Source organism: Carcharhinus amblyrhynchos, chromosome 3 (genome assembly GCF_965287045.1).
Source record: "Carcharhinus amblyrhynchos chromosome 3, sCarAmb.v2.hapA, whole genome shotgun sequence".
NCBI lineage: Eukaryota > Metazoa > Chordata > Chondrichthyes > Carcharhiniformes > Carcharhinidae > Carcharhinus > Carcharhinus amblyrhynchos.
This window is the reverse complement of record NC_137326.1, coordinates 45,004,583-45,016,942: the sequence shown is the minus strand read 5'-3', so window position 1 is coordinate 45,016,942 and position 12,360 is coordinate 45,004,583. Positions and strand designations below refer to the sequence as shown.

Here is a 12,360-nt window from a genome sequence, read left to right as displayed (position 1 = left end):
GAGGGACTCAGCATCAGGAAGAAGAGAGCCAGCCCCTGTCCTTCCTGCCAACTAGCCATGATACAATCCTCTCTCCCATCATCACTCACCTGTACCCTAGACCCTCAATAATCGTAGGCCTCGGGTAGGTGTACGGTCAACACTAACTACCAATACACTGTGATGCTGCCAAACTGCTGGCCTCTGATTGGACTTCTGAGTCCTAGGTCTCGAATTCTGGGGTAGGCCCACGACTGCCCAGTTAAATGCTATTGGCACTTAAGCTGGCAGACCTTCCCAAAATGTGGTGATGTGGGTGTCTAGGTGGGTGAGACAGCTCCATTAAAGTGTGCCCAAAGTCTGCAATCTCTTATGAACCAAGCAATCTCATTGGACAAGTGAAAGGAAAGCAAATCAAGCTACTATACCCCATCATGTAATGTGTACTTGCTTTGAAAACTAGTCCAATGCAGAACAGCTGAGATATTTTTTGTTGACTTCTCTGAGATGCTCAGGAATCTTTACCTAATATGAAAATCACCTTAGCGAACATATCTATCTCTGATTAGCAACAGAAGGAATCTGGTTATGATGTTATCTTGTATGAATAAGTCAACAACAGTCATCAGATAGTCGAACACAATCTTAGGAATGCTAGATTTTTCCAAAAGAAATGTGGTTCTCCAGTTGTGCATTACTCTGTGTTACCCCTCAAATTTTAATCTTTTAATAAGTGTAGGATAGACTTAGCTAATGACTGTGTTATCATTTTCTTTGCATATTGTTGTTAGGTATTCAGTGGGCAATTTGGCAGTGTCTATGAGGAACTTATAGATTTAGATATTCTACTAAAAAATTGTGCCAGCCAGGAGTAGGCTCAGTGTGAAGGACATTGAGAAAATGACACATTAGTTTGCTGGAGAAATGTTATGGAAATGATAAGCTTACCAAAATTTACCGAACAAAAAGCTTAATGTTAATGTACTAACTGATAATAGAAGGACCCAAAAATTCAATTAGAATGTATAGAAAACTTGGAAGCTACTTACTCTCCTCAATTTTCAATTATCTTTTTCAACTTCTTTCTGTTCAGTTTGTTTCCTCCCACTTTGTGTTTGATTTTTCTATTACTTTGCATCAACATCATTACTATTTTAACTTTGCATTTACAAAATAATCCCCCTCCTGATGTTGACTTGTTTGATTGATGACTGAAAGGATGATAGATTGAAAAACTGCTCGGACTAAATTCTGAAAAGATGAGAGCATTAATTCAGCACCCCGACTACACCATGCAACCTTCTTCAGATTCTTCAATTTACGTGTGGCTAACTGACTTGCAGACAAACATTGTGGATTTAAAAAGTATTCAGGTTACTGGATTGTTTACAATGATGCTGCCCTGGGAGGAAGATCTGGGTGAAATAGTAGAGACAACATCAAAGATGTATACTTAGAAAGAGGTCTGGTTAATGTCAAAGGAGACGGACATTGTTCTGTCATGTAGAATTCGGTCCAGCTAAAGGGAAAATGACTGTGATGATTACAAGAACATTGAATTTTGACCATTCTTTCTGAGTCAACCAAAGGATCTGGTGATTGATAGCAATATAACTTCCTCTGCCTGACTTTAAAAACTTCATTGCAAGCCCCAGTGCACACCAAATTGCTAATAACCAAGTCCCTATGAGCTTTGCCAAACTAATGCTTGAAAATAAACTTGTTAATAGCTATTACAAGGTATGGTGAATTAACAGATTTGTTGAAAAGGGTTATTTTGGGATCACTTAATATGATCTTATACTTTTTTTTAAAGAACATTTTAAGAATTATTGTGGCAATTAGAACAGGTCAGAGACTGGGAACTCTGCATCAAGTAACTCATCCCTTGAATTCCCAAATCCTGTCCACTGTTTACAAGGCACAAGTCAGGAGTGTGATGGAGTACTTTTTACTAGTCTGGATGAATGCGGCTCCAGCAACGCTTAAGAAGCCTGACATCCAGGACAAAGCAGCTCATTTGATTTTAGCATTGACATCCTGGAAAAACCCTGAAAAGTTAGCTGATTCCAACAGCAACACCCCCTCCTGCCCCCACCCGCCCCATTCAAGAGATAGATCTAGGCAAGGTTCCAACTCTTCAGGAATTTTGCCCTTTGCCATCTCATAGATCTTGCTGAAACTCAGGCAAGCTGAGAGCTGGTACATGTGTTGCTGAGACCCATAAAAAGAAAGGGTGAATTATTTTCCTGAAGAAATTTGATTGCTTGATCAGGAGTAGAAGAACAAAATGTTTCTTTAGTGGCTACGCTCCACTAAGATTCAGCTAATATTTCGAGGTGGGTGTGCTGATTTAAGTGCAAACTGCCTGCCCTAGCTGGGAAGATGATTTCACATCAGTGATTTGAGTTAACATCTTTGGTCTCTGCCCTGGGACAGTGCGAGTCAGAGTTCTACTCGACCGAGTGTAGATTTGTGGAATGTACCCCCAGGAATTTTGAGGCCGATATCTTTTTAAGGTTGTCAATATTTTGTACTTTAAAGGCACTTTGAAACTGAGAACAGGTGATGTCAACTAGTTAAGTAGAGCATTGAGAAGAATTTTGGATCAATTCTTGATTCGTAAAAGGACATTTTGGTTAGTAAAAAATGTGAGAAATGATTGGCCAATTTCTGATGAAGAACCAAATAAATTATGGGCTAACAGCTTGAATGGCATTGTACTCACCCCAACATCCATTTTTTAAAAATTCTTTCACATCATGTGGCATCATTTGATAGGCCAGCATTTGTTTCTCATCCATAATTGCCCTCGAGAAGGTGATGGCGAGAAGCCTTCTTGAACCGCTGCAGTCCAAATATTGTAGGAACACCCATAGCATTGTCAGGAAGTGAGTTGCAGGATTTTGATCGCGTGACAGTGAAGGAAAAGTGATATAGTTCCAAGTCACAATGGTGTGTGAGTAAGGGCTCATGATTTGCAACCTGACACTTGCAAGGTCTACCCTCGACAAGGAAGACTGTAGGATCTTCACAGGTACCAATGACGAGAAAGATTGCGGGGGTATTGAAAGTTAAAGAACATGGTGCTAACACTTTCAGTAATTTTCCTAACATCGCATCTGCTGTATCACTGGCCAGCTCTGTTTTGCTCCCCACCCACGGTTTGCTAGAGGTTAATTAGTCGGCTCACGATTGCTTCCTGTCAGTCACTGTTTTAGAAAGCAGCAGCTGCCCCCACTTCTGCCCCCAGCAGCAGGACTTTAGACCATCCACAAAATCTGACTCCACCTCACCCTTCAACACTTCCCAAAGCTGCCAGCCTCACACCCACCTTTCACTGCCTCCACATATCTCTAGCTATTCAGCTACGGCAGGCAGATCATCAAAATTCGGCGCGAGTCTGCCGGTGACCTTCTGCCCTCTTTCTTCCAGGACAATAGAAAGTAGCAGAGCAGAATGAGTGGGTGAGGAGGCTGCCTGCATCTCCTAACCTCTACAGAGGAGATGGATCTCTGCATCATGGCACCCCATGACTGTTTGATCAGTCTTATGCCCCTTCTCAACTCCTAGAACATCCTCATGCTACTATCCAGCATGATGAGCAATCATGTGATCATCTTGCTTCATACCTTTACCCTATGCTTGCCTTTCGTCATTCCAACATTCCCTTCTCTGAGTTCCTGCTTTAAATACTGAAAAACTGCCAGCTGTCCAGCCACATGAGCTTGAGGAGGAGGAGAGACAACATTAGCACAGCATTGATGAAGAGTCCCTGTCCTTTGGCCTGTCAATTGCAGTCACCAGTTCAGACACTGGAGGCTAGTCTGATTAGCATGCTGTGATTAGCATGCTGAGTCATCAGTCATGATGGGGCTGCAACAAGGTCAGGGGTAAGGGATGGTTTGTTTGTTAGCTCACCAGAGAGAGAGACAGTCAGACAGACAGAGGTGTGTCAGATGAGTGTTGCTGCAGAGGGCTAGGATAGAACCTTAGTGGGGAAGTATACAGCAGAGCATTGAATGGCCACGTGCATTGAATGCCAGACAGCCTGCTCTCACCGACAAAGAGCATGGAGGACCTTGATATCAACTTGGCTGAATGAATAGCACAAAGAGCCTGTCCTCTCCACAGCCTCATAGCTTAGTCCCCTGTTTATGGGAATCATTCCCCTTCCAAACCTCAAGTGTCTCCCTTTTGTCTTAGTGACCAGAAGGTGGGACATAGCCTCTGGGTTCCAGGGCATCATATCTCAGTAGTACCCCAGAGATCTACTGGGAAACTGCACCCACCACCAACCCCACATATTCCCAGATAAGGATTGCATGGCAATTGTGCAAAAAACTGAAACTTCCTTTGGATAATTGCCCTGCATTGTGAACTATCGAAAAACTGTGAGTTAAATGGTTTGGACTGTCATACAAGAGTCAGTAAAAAGTCTGACAACACCAGGTTTTAGTCCAACCGATTTATTTGATAATAGACTCACAAGCTTTCGAGGTTTCCCTCTTCGTCAGGTGAATGGAGAGTTCTGGCCTCAGACAGAGCATATAAAGCACAGACAGTTTAGCCAGTCCAACGCCGGCATACCCACATTATGGATACAATAGTCACCCAGAAAAGGTTCATTGGGCAATTATTATACTTAGCCACCACCACCCGCCACTGAGCTCCCCCACTCCTTGACCTGTCAGGGATTCTAAACAACCCCCAACTACCAAAACTAACCCCCCCCACCTCACCCTCCAACATACACACAGGTCTGTCTACCTCCCTTCCTAATGTGCAAGCACACATACATACACACACACATACTGCTGTCTCTCACACACATGCACATGTGCACGTACACTGACCCACACACACACACGCACATACACACACACACACACACCCCCCACTGCCCTACCCACCACCACGGGACTTCCCCAAACAATCCAAATCCATCCACCTCCACACCCTCCAGCTGGCTGAATCCCCATCCCCTCCCCCCAACACTCCCCCACCACCAGCTGACTTGTTTTGATTGTTTAGTTCAGCATTTTATTTCTTTATTGATTGGTACTCTACATTAATTTGCCTTATTGAGCAGAACCTTTACTAATATACTGAGGTCTTATGTCACATTTTCGTCTCCCTTCTGTGTAAGTTTTATTTAAAATATAAACCCAAAATTTTGTGGTCAGTGATGAAGCAAAGGCAGTCACTGCTGACTTCAGAGAAAGCTGCCCACAAAAATCTGGTGATCTTTCAATTTTCCCTTCTGCGACAGCAATTTAAGTCTGGTACCAAGTCAACTGGGTGTCCTTGTGTGCTGCAGCAGTGATGTCAGCAATTAGGTAAGCAACCAAATTGAAGTATTCACATGTGGCAAATTGGAATGTTAAATGCATTTAAAATGCTTCACTTTTAATTTCAATACTCAGCCAGCAAAATTAATGAAGAACTGTTTTAACATTGAAGCTATAATGAGGGAAAACAAACTTTAAAAAAAAGTTCCAAAAATGTGGAATTTTAAACATTGTAAAGAAATTTAACATTCCACAAACATAAGGTTGTTTTTCAGGGCTAGTGAGATAGTTCAGCTATAATTATGCATTTAATCAGCCATTGAAAACCCAGTTGCACCTCATTTAAGAAATTTCAACATTTCCCATGATGTTTACAGCAAGTCTCAGTGTGTTCGTGTGGAAGTTTCATGATTGCAATGGAGATGGCAGTCTGTGACAATCTCAACAATGTGCCCAATGCGGGAGCACAGTCTCACTGACAGCAACTTCCAGATTTCCACAATATTCTACACACATCCAAACTCTCAAAGTTTCTGTCAGATTCAATGGCATAATAACAGCCAAGGCTGACAGTTTCACCATCATTACCATAGCAAAATTCAGGCCATTGATTCGCAAATTGTCTCCTCTGAGGAACTACATTTTTTGAGCCATTTTATACTCCATTTACTACATCTCATTTACCCATCTAAATGACTCACTCCAACTATGCACTTGGGGAAACATGAACTGAAAACAGAGATGAAAGAGATACCATGTTAATATGCAGTCATTTTATTTGAAAGAAAAAAGGGGAAATTAACAGTTTCCTTTCCTTTAGAGGAAACTGCATTCCTTAATACAAATACGTAACATTTTCTGTGATATGTTGAACTCACTTTGTCTGTTACATTTTAGACTTTATAAAACAACTACATGGATGCTAATCATATTTGATTCCTTGTTTAAACATTGATGGAAAAATTGAGTTTTTCGAGGATAAGCATAATTTCTTGCAGTTAGTTATATCAAATGGTTGTCTGGTATTTTGTTGATATTGTCTGAAACAGTAATGTGTCCCAAACCTGAAATTACTTCCAGATGATATTGCACATACAGTTTCAGTGCTTCATAGCTTTGCAGGCTATTTAAAATAATTATTACCCAAAATATGGATAATCTATTCATTTTCACTTTTGCCGCCAAATGAGTCACTTTGAACCACAACCAATACAATCGCTATCAAACCACGTTTCAGTTCCCTTGTGTTGACTCGAATTAGCACTGAAGAGAATTTATATAACTGGTTAATATTTGTCTAACCCTCATGTTTGTTAGCTCAGCAATTTGCCAGTGTTATAAAGCACCATGTTTCCTCCTTGTGTCTTGGAGAATATTTAATGTATGTGAAGTGCACATGAACTGACAACCAATGCTGCCTTTTCCACCTCAATGTGCTGCAGACAGCCAACCATTCAGAGTACAATTACAGTCTGCCAAGTCATTTTGCGTCTGCTCCACTCATTGGCACCAAACAGCACAGGCATGTCCTAGAATACATTCCTCTGATTCACAGACCATCAGCTCCAGGCTGTGCCAGACTGTCCAACAGTGCACGAAACCTACATTCAGAGGAAGTATGCCTTAGGGCTTGTTGCCAGTTTCAGCCACACTATATATTTTACAAATTGGTACTGGAAAGCCACAGAGATCATTAACTTACAGTAAACAGAGACCAGTTCTCTGCAGAAAGAATACCAATCAATTTTCTTACGGAAAATAAATGCATTTTTATATCCTGGCTGAGCTTCCAAGATCTGCTAGAAGCAAGTTATTCTTTGCCACTATTTCTACGATGTGAGGCACCATTGGATTCAACACAGAGATCATTTTAACCGTTCCTCACAGATAAAATTCCAGTTTTCAAGCCACGAACCATTTATTCCCTCAAATATAAATTTCTTTATAAACTAACTTGCTGAAGAGTCTCCGAGTGTTGGCAAGAGGTGAGCGAATAGTAAGAAAACTGAGCGTAGTGTTTGCTTTAAAACAAACAGTCCTTGAAAAGACACAAGAAGTGAAATCACATTAAAAATCTGCGAGTGCTTGCTATCGTATCTGCTCTCCTCCACCAATCTCTCTCTTTCTCAAATGTTGCTGTCAAGGGAACAATTTCCCATTCTCCATCCATTGTAACTTTAATTCGCTTCATAAACGCCTCAGTGACAAGACTGTTCCCTGTCTCCAGACACAATCACCTCCTCAATAATCTTTCTTCTACTGCACCAAACTAAAAACTCAATTAATGCCTGGAATTGTTTTCAAATAGTGCAAAAAGAATCACAATTGCAATTCATCATTGCATATTATATCAAAATAACTTCAAAATGTCTTGGTTCATTGACCAGAAGAGGACAAACAAACAGTAAAACCTGGAAATGTAGAATGCGAGTAGAACTTGTCCCACCTTCAGATATTAAATATATCTTTTGGGGCTAAAAGGATCGAGGGACGTGGGGGGAAAGGGGGATCAGGATATTGAATTTGATGATCAGCCATGATCAAAATGAATGGCGAAGCAGGTTCGAAGAGCCGAACGGTCTACTCCTGCTTCTGGTTTCTATGTTTCAATACTTTAAAATGGAACTCCAAGATTACTGATGTAAACATTGTGAATTTTTCTAGGTTTTGACATTTTTCAACTGGTTTTTCTGTCTGGCAGTACCATCCCGAGTCACGTCCTCCACAGTCTTTTTCAGTGCTGGTTTGAAATTGCCTCTGTAAATCTCGACAGATTATAAAGTAAATTACTGTCACAAAGGCAAAATACTACAGATGCTGGAATCTGAAACAAAACAGAAAATGCTGCAGAAACTCAGCAGGTCTGACACCAGTGGAGAGAGAATAGAGCTCGTCAGAGCAGAAGGCAAAGAAGATCAGCCAAAATTTAAAGCAATGCAGGTGGACAAGGTAAAGCTCCCAGGGACAAGATGAAAAGGCAGGTTCCAAGCTTGTAACATTGCATCCCTTTCTCTTCCAAAAGAGCCTGGTCAAGTCAATGTTTTTATCACATGAATGCACACGTTGAGTGTACATAACATACACTTTGGTATAAGTAGGTTAGATGAATCATTGGGAAGAAACAGCGGGGATGATTCTCCCGAAAGTGCTGAATTGGTGGGAAAACTGTTCTAGATCATGACTGTTTTTCCAGTGCAGCCTCAGACCCGATTGTCCCCATTCCGTGCACTGCAGAGATCACAATCATGAATATCATTAAAAACCGGGGGGCGGGGGGGTGGTGGTGGCAGGGCCTATTCATGCCAGAGCCTGACAGCTCCGGAACCCTGCGCATGCACAGTCGTCCCCGTCTGTCAGACTCCCCATTTGCTGGCCAGCAATCGTTCGGGACCCCCACAGTGCTGCCCCTCCAATATCCCCCCCACAGCCTCGATCCCGGAGCGCCCTAATGTCCAGCCCACTCCCAGTCCAGCAGTGATGATCCCTCTCCCCCAGCAGACCACCATTCACCCTCCAAGCCCGCCTCAATCACTAGCCTCCCTCTATCCCAGATCAATCCCCATGCAGAGTGGCAGCAGGATCTCCCACCCCCATCAATCACCCAGTAGGCTCCTCCCCCCTTGGCACTACCCCTTGCCTGGTGAAAATTGCCAAGGTGCCTCCTGGGCATGGGCACTTTGCCTCTTAGGCAGTGCCGGGGGCACAGGCTGGTACTGCCAGAATACCTATGCCCAGGGGACACCACTCCCCTACCACCCATCCCCCCCAGGGGGTTCCAGTTGCCGCCCCCTTTCACTCCAGTGGGGTCTCCTGCAAGTTCCCTGACTGTGGGGACCTACTCTAAACCCCTCTGGAATGAAGTACTCCTGGCAGGGTGAGAGATGCTATCGGGTCTGGCAAGTTCTTTTCCGAGCCCAGTAATCACATTTGAACTGTATTTAAAATATATTAAAACAGATTTAAATTACTTACCTCTCTTCCTGCCGGTTTCCAGCGTGGTCTCGACTGTGCCTGTTCTCAGGCTCTGGGAGACACGTATGCATCGGGAATGCATGTGTGGATCCTGTGAAATGGCTGACACGTGATTCTCCCGACTGGACCCGCCAGAAAACTTGCGGGCCGCAGTGGGCGAATCGCGCCTAATATTCATGCAATTCATGAACCCAAAATCATAATTCACTGGGATTTACTCATTCGCATTGTATGGGACTTAACGCATTGATTAAACTCCCTGAATAGAGAAAAGCAACAAAATAAACATTTAGATAGTCATGTTTATTTACCGGGACTCACTTCTCTTAGTGCTTACAAATCTGATCCCAAGAAACAGCAGCAAGACAAATACAGAAAGAGCTGGAAAATCTCAGCAGACCTGACAGCATCTGTGGAGAGAGAATAGAACTAATTCTGACCATTTGTCAGAACTAAGAGCAAAGAAAATCAGAAGAGACATTTACGATGTGAGGGTGGCGGGGGCGGGAGCTGTATTTGGAAAAAGGAAATGCAAATGATAATGAAGAAAGCTGAGAAAGGTATTAAAAGTGTTCATGAAGTGATCAGAATGTGTGAGTAGCAGAACAGAGGTACAGACTGTTAAAGGACTGCCTGAGGAATGTGGCAGTTGTCCTGAAGTGGAGTGGGGAGGGGTGGGGGTGAGCGGGGCTGTGGGAAGTTGTAGGGTGCAAGACGGAAAACAAGAATGGAGAAGTTGAAAAATGGGCCCCCCTTGTCCTCACTTTTCACCCCACCAGCCTCCGTGGATCATCCTCTGCCATTTCTGCCAACTCCAGCATGATGCCACTACCCAACCAATCATTTCCTCACTCTCCCGTCAGCATTTTGCAGGGAATGTTCTCTCTGGCTGGGACAGCCTGGTCCACTCCTCCATCACACCCAACACCTCACCTTCTGCCCTCAGCACCGATCCATGCAATCATAGAAGGTGCACCTTTACCTCCTCCCTGTTCACCATCTCAAGTCCTAAACACCCATTTCAGGTGAAACATCGCTTCATATGCACCTCCTTCAATCTGGTCTAATGCACTCACTGCTCCCAATGAAGTCTACTCTACATCGGGGAGACAAAACATAAATTGGCTGACTGTTTTGCAGAACACCTTCAGTCCGTCCGAAAGCAGAACATGGACCTTCCTGTCACTTGCCACTTCAGCGCACCACCCTGCTCTCCTCTCCACATGTCCGTCCTTGGCCTCTAGCAATGTTCTACTGAACCCCAATGCAAACTGGAAGAACAGCACCTCATCTTCCGGTTGGGCACTTTACAGCCTTCCAGACTGAACATTGAGTTTCCAACAACTTCAGAGCATGAACTCTCCCTTCCACCTTCACCCCATTTCCATTTATTTTATTTCATTTCTTCTTTTCATCTCATTCATCCATTTTTATCATCCCTCAATCTCACTTCCATTTTTCCACGTCTCCATCCTCACTCTCCATCTTGCTCCCAATAACCTGTGGGCGGCATGGTAGCACAGTGGTTAGCACTGCTGCTTCACAGCTTCAGGGACCTGGGTTCGATTCCTGGCTTAGGTCACTCTCTGTGTGGAGTTTGCACATTTTCCTCATGTCTGCGTGAGTTACCTCCAGGTCCTCCGGTTTCCTCCCACAGCCCAAAGATGTGCGGGTTAGGTTGATTGGCCATGCGAAAATTGCCCTTAGTGTCCCGAGATGTCCATGAAGTGATCAGAATGTGTGAGTAGCAGAACAGAGGTACAGACTGTTAAAGGACTGCCTGAGGAATGTGGCAGTTGTCCTGAAGTTGGGGGGGGGGGTGCATGGTGAGCGGGGGTGTGGGAGGTTGTAGGGGGTCAAGACGGAAAACAAGAGCGGAGAAGTGGAAAAATGAGTCCCCCTTGTCCTCACTTTTCACCTCACCAGCCTCTGTGGATCATGAGATGTGTAGGTTAAAGGGATTAGTGGATAAACATGTAGAGATATGGGAGTAGGGCCTGGGTGGGATTGTGGTTGGTGCAGATTCGATGGGCTGAATGGCTTCTTTCTGTACTGTAGGGTTTCTATGATTTCTCTGAACCCCCCCAATTCCCTTCAGGGCCACATTCCTCAGGCAGTCCCTGAACAGCCTGTAACTCTATCCTACCATTCACACATTGTGATCACTTCATGGACGCTACTAGCACCTTTCTCAGCTTTCTTCATCATCATTTACATTCCCTTTGTTCTATTACAGCAGCCCCCCCACCACCACCGCCACCACCACCCTCGCAGCATAAATCTCTTCTGATTTTCTTTGCTCTTAGTTCTGATGGAGAGTCATCCAGTCTTGAAACATTGGTTCTATTCTCTCCACAGATGGTGTCAGACCACTGAGATTTCCAGCATTTACTGTTTTTGTTTTGGATTCCAACATCTGCAGTATTTTGCTTTCATATTAAAAAGCAGCAAGAGATGATTTGTGTGGGTTTAAATGGTAAAATGCATGGAACAGGGTTCCTTTCTTTATTATGTTCTGTCAAATCAATGTAACACAATAAATGTTAACTATTTACATTTATCTTCCTGTAAAAGTACATTTCTGTTGACCCTATCAAGCCTGATATTTATGGACTTTAGGTTTCAACAAAACAGCACCTCGTTCTCAAGCATCATAGTGACATGCCTTATCCTATCAGTGAGCTAAATGAATTGGCCTTGCAATGAATGAAGGAAGCAATATGATGAACACAGCTGATTTGACATTAGATCTGGAATATTAAGGACAGGAATGGATGGTTTGGTTGAGCTACATTAATTAGCGCATGGGAAGCCTGGAGATTTTCTGCATTGGTCAGTGTTAGGCATAATTGGCAGGATTATGTTCGAGTTCTTAGCCTGACCATTAATTATGGCTATGAAGCCTGGAACGCAACCAGCTGAAAAGACAGGAGCTTTATACTTCACAAATAAGCTAAAAGTTCTGATGGTATGCAAATTGATCCGCAAACAAACGAGTTTCCTTAGAAAATGGGATCATTGTTTTAAAAAATCAGTCAGCATCACAGGCTGCAGTGTTCTGAGCATCCTTTCTTTGTGTCTCTGCATCCAGCTTAACTGCAGCACACAGCTGGACCAT

At 43.4% G+C, this 12,360-nt stretch overlaps 1 protein-coding gene across 7 annotated transcripts in view; it reads left to right on the top strand.

Moving 5' to 3' along the window:
* Positions 1-12,360, top strand: part of LOC145339265 (contactin-4-like) — a 2,278,868-nt gene that overhangs the window by 2,173,393 nt on the left and 93,115 nt on the right. The window lies entirely within an intron of this gene.